Consider the following 20,854-nt stretch of genomic DNA (forward strand, 5'->3'; position numbering starts at 1 on the left):
CAGACTGGCCAGACTGGCTCACAATTCTCCGGATAGCTCCGGTATCTACCTTAATGCAAAAATAGGTGGGTGTTTTTCTCATGTGTTAGTAGATACAGGGGCGCAAGCCTCTATCATCCCCAAACAGAGGTGTTTACAGTTTACAAAGGGGATGGGGGAATTAACAGCGTATCAGGGTGTAGCATCAGCAGCAAATGGGGGTGATATGCAGGTGGTTGGGAGGTGGCAAACCATTTGTCAATTTGGACCTTTGGCCTTGGTTGTGGATTTCTTAGTGGCTGATGTGTCTACCGAAATTTTGCTGGGGATTGATTTCCTGTCAAAATATGGGGCTGTGATTAACCTTGCTAATAAATTTTGTAGTTTGATGGGGAAGGAATTGCCTCTAATTTCATCATCTGAGGCTAATGAACCAAAACTAGTTACTGTACAGGCAGATACTGTAGTAGGGCCACGCACGGAGGCCATTGTTGCTGGGGTTGTGGAAGGGTTGTTGGCAGGCCGTGCGGTAGGCCTGCTCGAACCGTCTGGCTCCCTGTCTTCACACTGTGACTTGATGGTGGCGCGGGTGGTTTGTAGCGCGCAGCAAGGGGTGGTACCTGTCAGGGTTATAAATGTGACCGAGGGGCCCTGTGTTTTAAAGGAGGGTATGAAGGTGGGCACCCTTCATACGGACGTCACTGTGGAACAGGACACCATATCTGCAGAGACCGTACAGTGGTCTGTAGATGTTCTTTTTTCACAGCTGGGGTTGGCAGAAAAGGGTTTCTCATCTTTAGAATTGATAGCTATTCGAGAGTTACTTCAACGCCATAGTGGCGTATTTAGCCGGAATGATAGTGATTTGGGGAGGACACACCTGACTCGTCATGGAATTGATACGGGGGGTGTTAGGCTTATTAAAATGCCCCCCTGTCGGGTGCCTCTGCATTTGCAGCAGGAGGTCGCGGACCATATTAAACAGATGCTTGAGAATGACATCATACGCCCCTCATGTAGTCCTTGGGCAGCTCCGGTAGTGCCAGTACGGAAAAAAGACGGTAGCCTCCGATTTTGCGTAGACTATCGCAAGCTTAATGAAGTTACAGTGAAAGATGTTTATCCGCTGCCAAGGATTGATGATGCCCTAGATAGTTTAGCCAATGCGCGATGGTTTTCAACCCTTGACCTTGCCAGTGGTTACTGGCAGGTTGAGGTTGACCCTCGGGACAGGCCAAAGACTGCATTTATAACTAGGCAGGGATTGTTTGATATTAACGTTTTAAGTTTTGGCCTATGTAACTCACCCAGCACCTTCCAGCGTTTAATGGATTTGGTTCTGGCTGACTTGCAGTGGTCAACCTGTTTAGTGTATTTGGATGATATTATTTGTTTTGGTCGGACTTTTGAGGAACATTTACATAGGCTGGATGAGGTGCTTTTCAAGTTGGGGCAGGCAAATTTAAAAGTGAAGCCTGGTAAATGTAACCTTTTTGCAACAGAAGTGCGTTATCTGGGGCACATTATTTCGGCTCAGGGCATTATGGCCGATCAGGATAAGGTGGAAGCTGTGAGGAGTTGGCCGGTTCCTCAAACTCAAACAGATGTTAAGAGTTTTCTGGGGCTGGCCTCCTATTATCGCCGTTTTGTTAGGGGCTTTGCGGACATGGCAAGGCCATTGCATCAGTTAACTGAAAAGGGACGGAAATTTAAATGGGATGAGTTGTGTGATGAGGCATTTCGACAATTAAAGACTAGTTTGATCACAGCACCAGTTTTGGCGTACCCTGACCCTCATAAACATTTCATTTTTGATACGGATGCAAGTGACTTTGGCATTGGAGCAGTGTTATGCCAGGAGGGTGAGGAGGGTGTAGAAAGGGTCGTTGCTTATGCGAGTAGGGCACTGACAAAAGAGGAGAGGAAGTATGCAGCCACTAGGAAGGAATTGTTGAGCATGGTATTTTTCACAAAGCATTTCAAACATTACTTATTGGGGAAGGAATTTACCTTGTGCACTGACCATAGTTCACTGAGATGGCTACATAATTTTCAGGGCCTAGAAGGACAATTGGCTCGGTGGGTGGAGCAGCTGGCTGCATTCTAATATAAAATCATTCATCGCCCTGGGAAATTACATACTAATGCAGATGCTTTGTCCCATAGGCCTTTGTCCTTACCTGAGACATTGCCAGAGGAAGTGGCTGTGGCTAGCTCCCCTATCCCCTCTTCAGGGCAGAAAGGGCCCTCTGACAGTATTTGTGTAGTAAGGGTGGAGGCCCAAACTCAGACTGGTGGGGTGGAATTTGGGTTGGAGGATGAAGTAAGTAAAGCACAGAGGGAGGATGGTGAGATTAGTGTAATTATTAGTTTAATACAGGGGTTGCAGAGTGGGGTGGATAAATGGCAGCAGTATCCCGAGTTGAAGAAATACCAGTGTGTGTGTGGGGCCAGTTGCAGTTACAAGGCCAGCGGCTGGTCCGGGTCCCACCAAGTTATTCTGATGCAGCCCCCGGGGCCCAGGTGGTGCTTCCTAGGAGCATGGTACCGGCGGCTTTGCAAATGCTGCATAGTACTGCCACAGGGGGGCACTTAGGAATTCAGAAATTACAAGCTAAAGTTAAGGATCGCTTCTTTTGGCCTGGGTGGTTTAGGGATGTTCTGCAGTTTTGTAGAACGTGCCCGGACTGTGCTTCTCGTAAATCTCATGGCCTTCCCCCTAGGGCTCCCCTGAACCCCTCTGTGACATCCCGACCTATGGAACGTCTGGCTGTGGACATATTGGGTCCCTTGCCTGAAACCCCACTAAAAAATAAATATGTTTTAGTGGTGAGTGATTATTTTTCAAAATGGACGGAGGCTTATGCCGTGCCAAACCAGGAAGCAGAATGGCTAAAGTCCTGGTAGAGCAGTGGGTGTGTAGGTTAGGGGCTCCACGCAGTATACATTCTGACCAAGGGAGAAAATTTGAATCTACATTGTTCAGAGAGATGTGCCAGTTGCTTTATATACAGAAGACGCGAACATCTCCCTACCATCCTGAATCTAATGGGATGGTGGAAAGATTCAATCGAACCCTGTTGTCTATGTTGGCATTGTTCGTGGAGGACAAACAGATGAACTGGGATGTTCTATTACCGTATGTCCTTATGGCCTACAGGAGTAGTGTGCATGCGTCCACAGGGTTCACACCATATAAGGTGTTATTTGGTCGGGAGATCATTCTCCCTGTGGATGTGACGTGGAATATGGGTCATCAGGAGAGGTTTTCGGCGGTGTCAGAGTATGTGAAGGCACTCACTGATACGTTGTCTACTGTGGTGGGGGCAGTGAAGAGACACCAGGAACGGGCCTCTGCACAGCAAAAAGCGGTTTATGATTTTAGAGTAAATCATCAGCACTATGTTGTGGGAGAGCAGGTATGGGTGCAGAATAAAGCGAGGAAGAGGGGCCGTTGTCCCAAATTACAGAGACGTTATAAGGGCCCTTTTAAGGTGTTGGAAGTAATTTCTGATGTCCTTTATAGAGTGGGCCAGCCTGAAGGGGGTTCGGACACAATAGTGCATTTTAATAGACTTAAACCTTTTGTCTGTTTGTCTGGTGCAGGGGAACCATCCAGTGTGCAAAAGGAGGATCCTCTGGACAGTAACCCATCTATGGATTCAACACCCCTGCCAAGGTCGTCCGAGCCGGTGGAGGTGGACAGGGAGGCACCACCGTGTATACCAGCAGCTGCAGCCAAGTTGCAGGAGGTGGAAGTAATGGGAGCTGATCGAGGGTTACAAGCAGCAGAGGGCCAGCCAGAGGGACATTGGATCACTGGTGGGGATGAGAGAGTCGGAGACCAGAGTGAAAAGGGCAGCAACATGGAGGCCGAGGAAATGGTGCGGCCACTCCTCTCAGGACGAGGACATCTGCGGCGGGAGAAGCGGCGGCCGGTGTGGACGAAGGATTTTGAATTGGGGTTGGACTGACTCGAGTCTTTTTTTCCTGGCAAGGGGGAAGTGTGGTGAATGGATGAGACTGTCCGGGAGTAATAAGGAGATTAGCCACAGGTGAAATCAATAATTAAGCGGGGGAGAGGCATGTAGCGGAGTGTGGTGATAAGAGGGGAAAAGTTGGAGACAAGGGAAGGAATGCCGGTCAGTGTTGCGTGAGGGGCTGATTAGTGCTGGTCGCGGTCATTAGGATCGCTGCCGGCGAAGATAGGTAGGGGGGGTGAAATAGGTAGATGTTGCGCGGATTTATTAGGGCGAGACTGTTGCCGGTGGGTGAGACTACTGTCATTACAGGAGGAAGTTGGTTCCCAGCCTTGTTTAATCCCTGGGGCTTAGTTGATTAGACCCCGTGGGTGGGTCTGGTAGAGGAAAGGGAAGTGTCCTTTTTAAGATTCTTCTTGTGTGTGTGTGTATGTGTTTTTAGGATGGTCAGTCGATCGGGTCTGTGCAATACGGTAGGTTAAGGGAGGGCTGGATGGGATGGTGTACACTGCCGCCTCGGAGGGGGGTGTTTGGTGTAATCGAATGTGAATTACGATTTTGCTTGGCTTGCTGTGCTTCTGTGAGTGGGGTGCTGGTGAACCTACTGAGTTGCTGTGTGACACACTCTGGCGGCGGGGTTACAGCCTGTTTATCTGCTCCCTGGCTGGTTGTATTGTGCTGGGGGTCGGCTGAGGGGAGATGAATTAATTAAAGTATTTGATCCCTAACTTGGTGGCGTGTATCCCTTGGGCTTGCTGGGTGGGTAACCTGTGGGGAGCGGGCTAGGATAGCTAAAGGATAGATCCTTTATACCCACAGAGGTTTTCTTACAGTATCAAGTGTGTGTGTGTGCAGGATGAATACATGTATAGATATAAATAGTATGAATACATATTAAATATGCGTCATAGATTTTACTACAAAGGACAAACCTACCACTCTGTGGAATTCCTCTTTAATAACACGCAGAGCTTTATGGACAGGGAACTGCACAAACATGTATAAGAAGCATTAAGTACCAGACATACTGTGCGAACGGCTCTACACACAGTTGCCTTTCCCACATGCTCTGCGTCGCCCATTGTCGGAGAGAGTGATCAGCCCCCCCCGGCCGCTGGCCCACAGAGTATGAGACACGCGCTGTTTTACTTGCAAGGGTGCACACCGCAGTGTAGCTACAAGGGTGTGGCACCACGAGAGGGTTTATTTATACTTTAAGGTGATCAGGTTACATTGTAGGTGTGAACAACATTTCGAGTGGGATAGAATGGGATGTGGAAGTGGGAGTGGAAATAGGAACAACAGAACGTACAGCAGAGGTGGGCTCGTCTGCTGCACGTGATAGAAAATTACTGTTAAGCACTTACACAGTTGCCATATAAAACAAGTTATACATTCATAAGAATACACATGAGTGATAATATATAAACAAACAATCTCGACCCAACAGTCCCTCCTGTTTATCATGAACCGTGTATTCTACATCCACCATCCACATCTTGTCTATACATTTTCTGTGGGCGGCATCACTAAATTACGGCGTCATCATGTTCATCAGCGAGGAACTCTTGTTGGCTCAGGTTAGTGTATGCTACAACAAAAGAATTAACAACCATTCTGCTAATCACAGCTTTACAACATGGTACAATACAAATGGAAAAAACACAAAGAAAAATCAAACATATAATAACCATTATTACAAGAAATTTGAGTAGTCCAAGCCAGCCCCCTTGAAATAGCCAATCAAACCAGGATGCGCTAGGGTGAAAGTCCGCGACTAGGACTCTCCGCAGATCCCTGAGATAGTTCATGGCTTCAGTCATATTAGGGGAATGGACATTGTCTGGAATGTATGTACAACAAGTATTGTTCAATAAAACATAAACACCTCCTTGGGCCGCTGTTAACATATCGAGCACCATACGGTTTTGAACCACCATTTGCCTCGTGACATCCAATTGTGCATTTTGTTGTTCATTAATTACAATAGAATTATTAACAAAGAGCCCTAAGCGATACTCTATGGTTTCCAGTTGTAAAGTGTTCTTTGCTACTCCGACCCAGGGGAACAGTGCTAATAAAACCTTCTGGTCTGTGGACCAATGTTTGAACTCTGGGGGCACATCAGTTCCCCAGACGCTGTCATGTGGCTGTAGTGCTGGTGCGGTAGAACGTCGTCTGCGAGTGGAACCTGAAACAGAACTGGTTGATACAATAAAGGTATGATCTGAAATGAAGATGGGCGCGCAAACCCCATACCAATTGGGTGGCAGCACAAAGTAGGCACGACTACCACATAACCAGGCTACACCTTGCACCCAATAGGACCCATTGCTGGGGCCTGACATGTTGACTGGTGCACCTTCACCTGAAACAGCAATTTGGTCACAGTTCCAGTACCATACATCTGGTCATAACACATTGTATGGTTAAATGTTCCTGGGTCCTTGTTCATGAAAACAGAGAATGGAAATGAGGAAGTGGATTTAGTGACATTGAAGTCGATCCAGAACAGAAGATTACAAGTACCATTAATAAGCCCTGGGGCATAGGGATTCGTATCATTAATGGTGATACCAAAATGCTGATATCCAACCCCTCCAAATGAAGAAGCACATTTAGCCTGGGATTCATTCATGGGTTTAGCAAATATTGCGGGACCTTCCGCATGTGTGGGCATATGTGAGCATATGTAACAGTTAGAAACATTGGACTTCGTAACTGTGTCGTGTACGTAGCGATACCAGTAATTTTGCATATAGGGATGTGAATGGTCAGTTGTAAGAGGTCTCAGGTGGGAGCCATCGTGCGTCCACCTGGGGACGCGGCGAGTGTTATCCGATGCGGACCTCGTCCACAAAAGCAACCCGCCGACTACAGTCAGGAGGATCAGAAGCCATTGTATAAGAAACCGCTTACAGTCAGCCATTCTAAAAGTTAGTGCAGATCAGTTGGTTTCTTCACCGGGTTGAGACGTCGGCACCCTATTGGTTACCGCGCCTTTGTAGCGGACTTCCACTGCTACTCCGTCGGTTGTACTGGCTCCTGTAGGGGTTTAATGAGCTTGCAGTGACTCCTGTGAATCCACGATGGTCGCTCCGCTATCTTCACGGCTGTCGGGGTCGTGAGGAGCACTTGATATGGGCCGTCCCACCTGGGAGAGCTCCAGTCCTTCCGAAGGAGGACCTTGATGAGAACCCAATCTCCAGGTTTGAGGTTGTCCTGTAATTATGCTTACAACAGATAAGGCATGATCTACAAAAGTTCTTTGCATAATCAGAAAAATTTATAGTATAGAATCGTTGATGTATTATATGTACCATCCCTCCTGTTGAGACATGGGTATTCCCGTGGCTCACCAATGCCGCTGTTTTGTATAAATTTTTTGTCTGGTGTCAATGAATTGAGTAGGAGATGGGGATTTGGGACATCTGGTGCTGCATGTTGCACGATGTCATTGATTGGTCTCAGATCCTATACCATTCTCCATGTACCCGTATTCGCTTTTTGCACTGGGAAAATAGGGGTGTTACACGTGGACTCTAGCGCCCCCCTCAGTATCCCCGATGCCAGCATATCTTGCACTACTGGGGCTATGCCTTGTTCAGCCTCAGGCTTTAATGGGTACTGTCGTACCACTGGGTGGTGATCTGACCTCAGGGTCACTTTGTAAGGAGGGAACCCTTTAATCAATCCTACATCCGTAGGGGAGTTGGACCACAATCCCTCAGGAATGTGGCTCAATTCTGGGTCCTCCATTGCCTCGGCTGATAATAGATCTTGTCATTCAGGTTCGTCTAAATGTGTTACAGATGTGACTTTAATTCTCCATCCGAGGGGGAACCTCCAAACCCCTGTGCTTTTATCATGTTTCCAATCTGAATTTGGGTCAGGCTGGTAATATGTAGATCTATAAGAGGCATCTTCCACAAAATACCCAAGATCTCGCCATCTACCCTGGAGTGGCTTTGATAGTGACACATGAGGCACCTTTTCCCTGAATAAATTTTGTTGTTTGGGACCCAATAACACTGAGGCTGCAGCGTAGCCAGTTGTGGGATTAACATACAGATACTGCAATGTGACCTGGGGTGGTCCCATAGCGTGAAACTGCCGATCATATCGGTAGTCAGGGCCAGGTCTGGGTTTGTACCACATGGTCACATGGAGGCCATCGTCGGGCATAAATTGAACCTTATCTGCTTCCTGCTTTACTCTAGTTACCGCGCCTTTGTAGAGAAATGTAGTGAATTACAGAAATGTAGTGAATTACATTTTATTGCTGTGAAGCACTTTGGTTCAACTTAGGTTGCTGTAAAGTGCTATATAAATAAACGTTGATTGATTGATTGATTGATAGTTTTCCTTAATAATTCCCGAGCTTGTGGTGTTTGGCCTAGGTCTAGAGACCAATAATACTGCGGAACTGACGATCCATGGACCACTAAAGCTTGCCTGTCTATTATTGCTTTCATGCCTATGGTCGTGGCAACAACGCTTATGCCCATCTGGACCATAAGGTCTCTTCCTAATAGGTTTACTGGGCATGACGGGCTCACCAGAACTTGGACCTCACACTCTGTCCCTGTCTCTTCATCTTTTACCGTTATGGGATTAGTTAATTGATGGGTCTCAGATTGCCCTCCGGCCGTTCTCACATATACTGTTGAAGTAGAGAATGTTGCTTTTGGCGGAGTTGTAGTTAATACTGTTCTACAGGCTCCCGTGTCACATAAACAATCATATGTCTTTCCATTTATAATAAACCGCCGCCTAGGCAGTTCTGCAGGCTGTTTAAGCGCTATCAGTTGACACACCACTTGAAGGTCAACCTCCTCCTCCTCCTCCCTATCTAGTGAGGGCCCTAGCGGGGTGGAGAAAGTGGTGCCTGCAACTTCTCAGCTTGGCGTCACTGATCATTCTCTGTGGAATTTGGATTATCTATGCGCTTCGTTTTACAATGCCTGGCTATATGTCCTGGTCTCCCACACCTCCAGCAGTTATCATACTGAGGCGAGTTTCCTGACCTACCACCTCTTCCTCGACCTCTACCTCTTTAACCGCCCCTGCCCTGGGGGTTTGAATAAACTACTGCGATTGTATCGCCAGAGGCTGCGAAGGTCGCTTCTCCTTTTTGTTTCTGTGCCTTTTGTGCATGCTGGGCGTACTCTATAGCTTGCTGCACTGAGCCTGTATTCTGATGGACCCAATATTTATCTATATACCGTTTAAGTTCAGGCCTTAGACCGGCAAGAAATGCCCTTTTTAATTGTTGTTGGTATACTCCGGCCTCATCATCATCTGGGGGAATGCCTGAATTACTTCTGAAAACTTGTCTCAATCTGTCCAGGAAGTCTTCTGGTTCTTCCCCTTCTTTCTGTCTGCATTGTGAGATTTTACCATAATCTGCTCTCCTCGTAAATCTTTCTCTGACTCTTTCTTCTAGCTGCCTTAGGCTGTGTCTCAGGGCGGATGAATCATGCGGGAGGGGTGTTCCATCGTACGCATGCCCTGTGAAATCTCCTGCAACTCTGACCCATTTGTGAGTAAACAGTTGCCTCAGGCACTGGAACATTTCTCTCCCATTTAAGCGGAAGCTGCTTTGAAGTTCTAACACCGCTTCCCAAAATTCTCCTACACCTTCTTCTACAGGGGGTATCCCTTTTAAAGCAGCTGTCCTATCCTCTGCTGTCCAGGGTCTGTACACTAACATTGTTTCGGGACCTGTTCCGTCCTGCCCCCTATCAGGATTCGCAACTTCCACCATGGGGCATTGAAACTCTGGGGTTGATGCCCCGTCTTCACTACTGGGGTGAAATTTAGTTTTATATGACTCTAAGTCTTTCACTGGATACAGTGAAGAATCCTTGCTCCGGGTCACCATTGGATGGAAAGGAGATTCTGGTGCCAATGACGCTAATGGAGCAGAATGTGTTATCAGTGTTTTAGGCGCTGCTATCTGCTTATCTTTTAGTGCTACTCCCGGTGTCTGCTGCGACAGCGGGGGAGCGGCAGATGTTTCTTGTCTATGTGGGGCCTTTGTTACACTTTCCTCATCAGGAGTAACTAGTACTGCGGCCGCAAGCTTTTCTTTCCTTTTACCTTTCTTTTCCTGTCTAGTTGAGTCTCTTAACCTACTTTGTTCCAACCATTTTTCTGACATTCTATACTCCTTCTTCCGTCTGTCCAACTTTCCGCTATTCATAGTGTGCAACATTTCTAGTTTTAAATCACTCTGTAGCTTAAGAATGTGTGGCGTATGGAGGCTTCCTCCAAACCCATGTTTTCTTTTCCACCTTTGATTACTTATAGTCCCTGCTCCTTCCACATATCCTTCCATAAACTTTTCATCTCCCTCTAAGGATGGCTGTTTACTTTGCCCCTTCCCCATCCTTTTACTTGTCGATTGTTATTACTACAAGGGTCCTGAGCAGAAATTCTCTGGCACGAGATTAGGGAGAGGACACTAACACGGCCTTCTACTGCACACTATCTGTGCAGCGGTGTCAGTTTTCAGGGATGAAACCCGTCCTTGATCTCCCAATCGCCAGTACGTCTTTCTTCCCAGGCAAAGAAACAAAGGACTAGTAGAATCAGCCTAGGATTCTATAAATCACTTAGTCCTCCACATTCACACAAACATTCATACCCAGTTGATTACGGCCAACTCTAGCCTTTGTCAGTTAACAGGTCAATTAAATTCTAATTCAACTATTTCCTTTCGGCGAAATATAACCAAATTTAGATTATTTCCTTTTGGCGAAATATAACCAAATTTAGATTATTTCCTTTCGGCGAAATATAACCAAATTTAGACTATTTCCTTTCGGCGAAATATAACCAAACTATTTCCTTTCGGCGAAATATAACCAAACTATTTCCTTTCGGCGAAATATAACCAAACGTCTCACCTCTGGGGTCAGTCACGACGATCGGGGTCCGTCAGGCATCACCAGGCATCAAGCGCAGTTCTAACCACCGGCCTGGCCTAGACGAGCGGCTGTCGACAGACTTCGGTGTCGCTCCTCTCGGCGCCCTGGTGATGTCCTCAGGATTCCCGATCCGGCTCGAAGGACCAAGTTTTATGTCGGAGAGAGTGATCAGCCCCCCCCCGGCCGCTGGCCCACAGAGTATGAGACACGCGCTGTTTTACTTGCAAGGGTGCACACCGCAGTGTAGCTACAAGGGTGTGGCACCACGAGAGGGTTTATTTATACATTAAGGTGATCAGGTTACATTGTGGGTGTGAACAACATTTCGAGTGGGATAGAATGGGATGTGGAAGTGGGAGTGGAAATAGGAACAACAGAACGTACAGCAGAGGTGGGCTCGTCTGCTGCACGTGATAGAAAATTACTGTTAAGCACTTACACAGTTGCCATATAAAACAAGTTATACATTCATAAGAATACACGAGTGATAATATATAAACAAACAATCTCAACCCAACACCCATATTGTACAAAAAATGCCCTGATGCAAAAAACCGAAGTGCTATGTACAGAATGTTTTCTGTGCTAAGCACAGACCCGCGGTTTGGGTTTGTGACATTTGCAATATGCGGTTTCAAGAGATGTTAAGTAAATTAACGATTCTTTTGAAAACCGATAACGCTTTTTCAAATAATCATTAGGAAATGAAAAGATATCAATACGCGGTCTTATAACTCTCTTCCGGCGAAAAAAACCTTGTATAATTTGTGCCTCCATGTCCACAGGATCGTCATCAAAAGGGCACGCCATGCTCAGTAACCTTCTGCAACAAACTGACCCTGGAACATAACCTGCTCAGTAGCAGGTTATCTTCAGAGAGTAAGCTGCTATGGTTACGTACAGTACATACCCAGAAAGTTAACCTCCGTTTTTGGAACCGAAAGATGAGGTTATCCACTAACTTACCCTTAAACTTACCCGGGTATGTCACATAACCTGCTTTCTGGAATACCCCCCTGATTAGCCCCGATGGAGTCAACATGATTTTGTTAACCTCGCGTTCGCAAATTACCTCGGGGTTAAGTCTGATTTGGTTAAACCCCCTTCGTAGTACAGGCCACTGGTTTAAGTCCTTGAAGACTATTGAACCTGATTGAGCCCTTGGTCTTGTTATAGGTGCTGAGACTACCTGTTATTATTATTATCATTATTGTTGTTTGTTTTTATTTTTTCCTGGGCCAATGGTAGAGGGTTGGGTACTTGATATTGTGTGTTGGTTGCTTTTTTAGACTATTCCTGATATTGATATTTTGATATCTCTACGATAAGGCACAATGGTTTCTGTATGGTGCTATTTAATAAGAAAATGATTGAAAATTGTTCCGCCGGACGAAATTCTGCGCTCTCACTACTCATGTCATGTAATAAATATAAAATAGCCTATAAAAATCACGTCTCAGCATTCCAATTAATTCCAAAAAAATTAAAATAAAATTGTTCCCATATTTCAAAGGTCAAACATGAAATGCAATGAAAAAAAATCCATTAAAATAATATGAACAGGAAGATATTTTTATATTTTATTTTAAAAAATATATGTTTTTTATATGTTTACGTAAGTCGTCTATAGCCTGAATAACTGCTACAACCTTTCTTCATGGTCAGGTCTGTGGGAGGAGGCCAGACAAATTACAGTATGACAAAAACCATCATGAATTTTAAGTAACCAGGGTATCTTGCCTGGTGGCCTGACTGCCCACAAAAGCCTGTAAATTAGCCTGAAATTATTTGTGTTGGTCTTTTGATTTCAGCACTACCAAGGCAAAAGGTGGGAATTAGGTTGTGCTGTTACCAGGATGCCACATAAATACCTGATGTATGTATATATGTGCTGGCCTTTGCCTTCCTCCACAGGCCGGTTATTGTGGTTGTCATCTGTGTTAGTATCTGGTGCAAGTGTAGATCTTCCCAGTACCTGCCCATTGATTCTCCCACATCATTGGTTTATTCCAGTCCTTCCTTTAAGTTCCTTCTCATCTCTTGTTTGAGTTCTTCTTATTGTTCATATTCACACCGAAGTTCCAGAACCTCATCCCTGGGCTGTCTCGACCTGGTACTTTTGTAGCTCCTGGCCACGTTTGTGTGTTGCTTTCACGCCACACAACCAGAACTGAGGCTTTTGTGCTAAACTAGCATTAGAGGTGCAAGAAGTTTGCAGGCTAAATTTCACAACTAATTTCATCTAAAACTACACTGGAATGCCAGAAAAATGGAGGATAAATAAGCCATTTTGTTAGTTATTTGATGGGTTAGTTATTGGGGCGATCAATCGCAATCAAAGCAGGACACAGTGTGTTGCCCTGAGACTGTAAATCCTCAGGTCGGTAGTTAAAGTATTATCAGTTTTTCCTGTGTGTGTGTTGGTATTGTTTATCTTTGTCTTTGCTTTTTGTCCTCACTTTTGATTTACCTTGCTATGCCTATGTTACAGCATAGTTATTACTTTGCCAGTTTGCCCAGTCCTGTTCCCGGTGGTTGCTTGTTCCTTAGTTGTGTTTTGTTTCATGGTTTTAGTTTATTTCCTTATTTTTCCTTGTTTGTTTTCTGACCCCTCATGGTCCTTTTGCTTTGCTGTACTTCCCCATTGTGTTTTTAGTTTTATTCAATAAAACCTTGTTGTCTCAGAGCCCTAAGTGGATTGTCACCTTTTTTCCATCTACACTATGCCACATCGTCATGACAAATAATTGCAACTGCTCAATTTTTGCTCAGCTATATCTCCTATGCCAGTGCTTCTGGTCAACCAATTAGCAAGCAGTCACTTTAAGGGCCTCCCCAGTAGTTCGTGTTCAAACCAAAAGTACCTAGTCTGGAGTAGCTACTGGGTAATTCCATGTCAAATCAGCACACTTTCGAACCTCATCGTCATGGATTTTAACAAAACTTGCCATGCTGATTTGGTCACATGAGTAACTCATGAAACTGAAATTGGGAGTGTCTGGGATCAATATTGAACGAACAAATGTCAACACATCCTAGCCGACAACTATCATCATATGCAGCCACGACATAACTTTTGATGCTTGCAAAGTTGAGTGATTCCCTAAGTGTGCACTTACACTGGACTGATTTGCACATCTCATTCACCTCTGTTGAATGCAGGGCATTTATTAGCCATATTTACTAGCCATGTGGGCCTTTTCAATAGTATGGCAAGTACAGCTGTACACCTGTGCTTGTTATACTATTTCATGTCAGTTTGGCTGCCATTAAAAAGGCCCATTAGTGATATGTAACCATGTGACACTACCTTTACGTCAAGATATCTCAGCAACAGCTTAAAAACCAAAGACCAAATTTCTGGAGATGTTCAAGACATTATGATCTAGCTTTAGTAAAAAATGGATCAATTTTGAAATATTGGTTTTTTGTTATAAAATTTTTTGTATTTTAATCAGTTATTACATAGTAATTATTCATATGGGGATGGCATATTATTTGTTCAATCTATAGAGCTGCACAATAGCTTTAAAACAATATGAGGACCATTTCTGTGCAGCTTATATTAAGGTAAATATAGCCAGTCAAAGTCATAAGAACATAAGAAGATAAGAAATTTACAAACGAGAGGAGGCCATTCGGCCCATCAAGCTCGTTTGGGGAGAACTTAACTAATAGCTCAGAGTTGTTAAAATCTTATCTAGCTCTGATTTAAAGGAACCCAGGGTTTTAGCTTCCACTACACTAGCAGGAAGACTATTCCATAATCTAACTACACGCTGTGTAAATAAGTGCTTCCTCAAATTTGTTTTAAAATGTTCTCCCGCTAATTTCCACTTATGGCCACGAGTTCTAGTATTTAGACTAATATTGAAATAGTCATTTGGCTGAACAGCATCCAGACCCGTTAGAATCTTATAGACCTGAGTCATATCCCCCCTTAGTCTCCTTTGCTCAAGGCTAAACAGATTCAGTTCCGCTAACCTCTCCTCATAAGACATTCCTCTAAGACCAGGAATCATTCTCGTAGCTCTTCGCTGCACCTTTTCTAAGGCAGCAATGTCCTTCTTGAGCTATGGTGACCAAACCTGCACACAGTATTCTAGGTGGGGTCTTACCAAGGAATTATATGTGTAACATCACCTCCCTTGACTTAAACTCCACACATCTAGATATATAACCCAACATTCTGTTCGCCTTTTTTATTGCTTCCCCACACTGGCGAGAGGGGGACATGGAAGCATCAACATACATACCTAGATCTTTCTCGTAATCAGCTACCTTTATTTCAGTGGAACCCATAAAATATCTGTACTTTATATTTCTGCTCCCTGCATGGATTACCTTGCATTTATCTGTGTTAAATTTCATCTGCCATGTATCAGCCCATTCGCTAATTAAATCCAGATCCCGTTGAAGCCTCTCTGCTGCTAGATTAGTATCTGCTACCCCGCCCACCTTGGTGTCATCTGCAAATTTAACCAGTTTACTGTATGTATTTGTGTCAATATCATTAATGTAAATTAGGAACAATAGAGGTCCTAAAATTGAACCCTGCGGTACCCCACTATGAACGGAGGCCCACTGTGACATTGTGCCTCTAATAACTACTCGCTGCTTCCTGTCAGTAAGCCAGTTTTTGATCCAAGTTGCCACAGTTCCTAAAATCCCTGCAGCTTTAAGCTTTAGCAAGAGACGTTTGTGGGGGACAACATCAAAGGCCTTCTGGAAATCTAAGTAAATCACATCATAGGCCTTTTTGTGATCAATTTCACTTGTAGCTTCCTCAAAGAACTCAAGTAGATTCGTTAAGCAGGATCTACCTCTCCTAAATCCATGTTGGCTATCCTTTATGATGTTATTTGCATCTAGGTAATCTACCATTTTCACTTGAATTATAGCTTCCATTATTTTTCCAGTAATGCTAGTTAAACTGATTGGCCTATAGTTTGCTGGATTACTTCTATCCCCTTTTTTGAATATGGGTGTTATATTAGCATGCTTCCAATCTGATGGTACCACACCCACAGATAACGATTTCTGGAATATTAAAGTTAAAGGTTGGCTAATAATATCCCTCATCTCTTTTAAGACTATAGGTAAGATGCCATCAGGCCCCTGCGATTTATTTATTTTGAGTTTAGCTAGGCTTAGTATCACATCAACCTCAGTTATACATATATTGGTCATAGACGATGCTGTATTCGTATTAATTGGTGGTAAGTTACTTGTGTTCTCTATTGTGAACACCCTTGAAAAATAATCATTAAACTCATTTACCATATCAATTTCATTATCAATTATAAGTCCCTTACTATCCTGCAAATTAGTGATTTCAGCTTTTAGTGCTCTCTTGGAGTTAAAATATTGGAAGAAACCTTTACTGTCATGCTTAGCCTCCAATGCAATTTTTCTTTCTACATCCCTCTTGGATAGCCTAATGTCATTTTTTAACTCTGCCTGTAGACTTAGATACTCCTGCTTAATTTTGAAATCATTAGTTATTTTCCATTTTTGGAACAGAGCCCTTTTCCTCCTGACTTTATTCTTAATTTCCTTAGTAAACCACCTTGGTTGTCGTTTCCTAGATTTAGTTTTGCTGGAAACAGGTATGAAGTAGAGATGCACCGATACCGATATTCGGATCGGTATCGGCGCCGATCCAGACCTATTTGACGGATCGGGAATCGGCCATGCGTGACCGATCCACGTCCTATACTTACTTATTTAGTTTTTGGCAATCAATCGCTCGACAGCTCTTTCCCATTTTACATGTGTGTTTTTGCGGAATTCAAATCGAACGCTATCACTGCCCCTAAGTCTTTTTTGCTACTCAGTGGGTGTGAGTACAGTGACTTCCGCCTGCTGTGAGGTCATGCGCATACCCTTCGCAGTACGAGGAGCGTAAGATAAGACGTGACGATCTGGGAGTATTTTAGGCTTTTAACAGAAACCGGAAGCACAGCGTTTTGCAATCTATGTAAAATAAGGTTTTGAGGTGGGAATAGCGTTTAATGGAAAATCCCAACTGCGAGACAAAACAAAGCAATGGATGATTTGGGAGTCGCTAACTTAATTGGACTGTTTTGCGAACTCGTTGCTTGTGATACAAGAGGGGCTGCCATCGCAACAAAAGTGTAACTGCGCTGATGCCAATGGGAGAAAAACTGTTAAAATTTTAAGCATTCGCCACTTGTGTATATTTGCTTTGAAGATATTGATATTGAACTGCAAATGCCTCAAAAACGCTTAAAACAAATGAAGTGGAACAGTATGTTATGTATGTTTGTAGTAGCCTAATTAAATATTTTTTGTCATACATTTTTTCCATCTGTATTTACTAGCTTAAAAAAAAAATATGTAAAGTATAACAAAGTAAAAAGAGCTCTTGTATCGGAATCTGTATCGGTATCGTCAGTTGTGTATCGAAATCGGATCGGAACTGAAAAAACGTGGATCGCCCATCTCTAGTATGAAGTCCTCTTGCACTTGCAACAATGTGCTTTTGAAAAATTCCCATGCCTCTTCTACTGTTTTGCTATTTAACTCTGTCCAGTTTACAGTTTCTAATTTCCGTCTCATACCATTAAAGTTAGCCTTCCTAACATTGTATACTTTTAATTTCGACTTTGCTCTTCGGACACTAAAATTAACCTCGAATTTAACCATGTTATGATCACTACCGTACAATGGGTCTAAAACCTCTAATTTTCCAATCCTATCCTGGTTATTACAGAAAACCAGATCAAGAAGGGCTTCTCCCCTGGTAGGAGTATTAACAAACTGAGTAAAAAAACAATCCTGTACTAATTCCACCATCTCAAGTTCATTTACAGAAGAGCCAGAGATTGTGTCCCACTGTATCCCAGGTAAATTAAAATCACCCATAACCACCACATCATTTTTATTACTCATAATCCTGATATCATCATATAATATTCTGCTTTCCTCTACAGCTACATTAGGTGCTCTATAACAAACCCCGACAATTAGGCCATTTGAATCTTTAGCATCAAGTTTTATCCATACAGCTTCTGAATTTTTATTTTTATCAGTGAGATCCCTTGCCTGCAAGTTTTCTTTTACGTATACTGCAACACCACCTCCCTTCTTGCCTATCCGGTCTCTACGGAACAACGTATAACCATCCATATTATATTCATCACCATCATTGTCACTCATCCATGTTTCAGTTATTCCTATAATGTCATAATTGTCTGAAGAAATTAAAGCCTCTAAGTCAGTAATTTTGTTTCTAATACTCCTAGCATTCAAATACAGACCACTAATGGTAGGCCTTTTACAGTATCTACTTTTAATATTTATTTGGGCATTCCGTCTCTCCCCACATAAATTCTTAACTGACCTCCCTGCCCCCCCAGTCCCTAGTTTAAACATTCCTCAACTATTCTGCACATACGCCTCCCCAATACACTGGTTCCCCTATGGTTCAGGTGCAACCCGTCCGGCTTGAACAGGTCCCACCTGTTCCAGAAGGTCTTCCAGTGCCCCATAAACCTGAACCCCTCTTTCCTACACCACCATTTTAGCCACGCATTTAATCCCCTTATATCAGCTAACTTTGCCTTACTTGCACGTGGCACGGGAAGTATTCCAGAGAATACCACCGTGGATGTTCTGCTTCTAAGCTTATCCGCGACTTCTATAAATTTATCTTGCAGAACAGCTCTTCTGCCCTTTCCTATGTCATTGGTGCCAACATGCACCATGACCACTGGATCCACCCCGGCTGGGGCCAAAAGCCTGTCCACTCGATCTGGAAGGTCCCCTACCTGGGCACCAGGCAGGCAAGACACCGTACGGGACCCTCTATCACGGGTGCACACATAACTATCTACACCTCTTATAATTGAATCCCCTACTACCACAACCTCCCTCCTACTGGGGTTAGGTGGCTCCTTGGTGCCCAAGGGCTCACCTGCCTCCACAGTCTCTTCCGGCTCTAAAGCTGGAAGCACCTGAAAGCGGTTAGACACCGCTACTTCAGGTGATGCCGCCTCTGTGAATTGTGTACGCCCTTTTCTACGTCTACGACCTACGTTCACCCAGCTCTCTCGACCTACCTGTTCATCATTCTCCCCCCTCCCCGCTTGTGACGTACACACAGTCTCCCTAGAAGGCGTATTAACTCTCTCGTTTAACTCATTGTTATGTTGGATGAGAGCCAGTCGCTCCTCTAGGTCACGAACCTGGACCATGAGTGAGTCAACTAACCTACATCGCTCGCAGACGAAATCCGACTGGACGCAAGCATCCAGAAGGGCAAACATCTTGCAAACACAACACTGAGCTGGCCCCATAATTACCTAACTCACTATGTCCCCGTCCTTTACTCCCAGCCCAGTATATTAATAGAGAATATTTAAACTTTTAGTTGATCTAATTAACGTATAGTTAAAACAAACTGCCGCGTACACTAAAACACTAAATTAACACTTGCGTTAAATCGGAACTTTATTATAAATTATCCGGCAGCGTCAGCGATAACAACCTTTAAATTAAACTTTTAAAATAACCAAATTTACAATTACTTACCCGAGATTAACTTCCTGCTGAACCACGTTTAGCTAAACTAAAGCGAAGTTGCTCTAGGCTAGTCTAGGGAGGCCAAAAAACCACAAAAAACCCTCTCAAAGCAGGCTACTGCCGGAGCGGGAAAAAAGTGGAAAATGTCCTCCCGGCCCCGACCGGCGACCGAGCAAAGCTCCGGAGCAACTGTCCTTTTAAAGTTAATGTTACCGATGTTCGATAATATTACCCGCGGGTGTTTGATGCGAAGGACGCAGACAGAAACGCCGCTCGCGCCCGCAGCTGTCGGTAACACTCACGCTGTCAATTAACAAGGACAGACAATTACACACGTAAAAATAAAAGTTAAAAATGAAACAACAACCACCCTCGTAACCGTGCTGGCACACAAACACTCAAATATACTTTACAGATAATTCAAATCAACCGCTTCAACAGGCGCACAACACAAGTGCACACAGCGACTACACCACTCCCGAACAGTACAGCAATCCCAGCAGCCTCTACAGCAATCCCAGCAGCCAAAAGGGGGTAAGCTGTCCCCAAAAGGGGGATAGCCCCCCAAAAAGTTCAAACTTTGTTCGCTTAAATCTGACAGCGAGGTCCGAAAGTGTGATGATTTGACATGGAATGACCAGACTAAAAAAGGGTTCTGAAGGAGTTCCTGCGGTGTGAACACTACAAAATGCCCTTGCTTCCGGAAAAAGGCTCTGGTTCCAGAAAAAACTTAAAGTGCATATAGTGCATAACAAAGCCTCCTCCTTCACAACCCACATCTGCTCATGGATGGTCACTCCCTCCTAGCATCCAGTCATGACAGTTTGTCTCTATTGGATGCCCTGTTTGCCCACCCAGTTTCTAAGCCCTTGTCTGTTACTTTATTTCTGGACTTTGCATTTACATTGCCCTAGACTGACTTCTGAACTTACCTGCTTTTTTGAGCCTGATTTTCAGTGTTTTTTGGTGTTTGTCATCCTGCAATTTGAATCATTAAACTGCTTGATCTTCACTTGAAACCCTTTGAATTCATTGGCACGTAATTTATAGGGGTGCCACTTTAGTGTCTGCTCTACCAGCTCAGTTCACTTTTCAGCTTGTGCCCTACAGGCTCAGATCACTTTTCAGCGTGTACTCTACAGGCTCAGGATCAGGAGGCGAGTACATGAGCACAACCCAGTCTCATCCTGGTGGGTCAAAAACCGACGCATGGTCAGAGCCCTTTGGTGTCATTAAGTGAAGTACAAGGTTTCTATCAGTGTCTCATTCAGACACATGTGGTTTTTGGACGTTTGACTTGCAATGCAATGCATCATGGGACAAATATTTGGGGTCGGGACTTAATTCTTATATACACTCACCTAAAGGATTATTAGGAACACCATACTAATACGGTGTTTGACCCCCTTTCGCCTT

Source organism: Paramormyrops kingsleyae, chromosome 25 (assembly GCF_048594095.1).
Source record: "Paramormyrops kingsleyae isolate MSU_618 chromosome 25, PKINGS_0.4, whole genome shotgun sequence".
Lineage (NCBI taxonomy): Eukaryota > Metazoa > Chordata > Actinopteri > Osteoglossiformes > Mormyridae > Paramormyrops > Paramormyrops kingsleyae.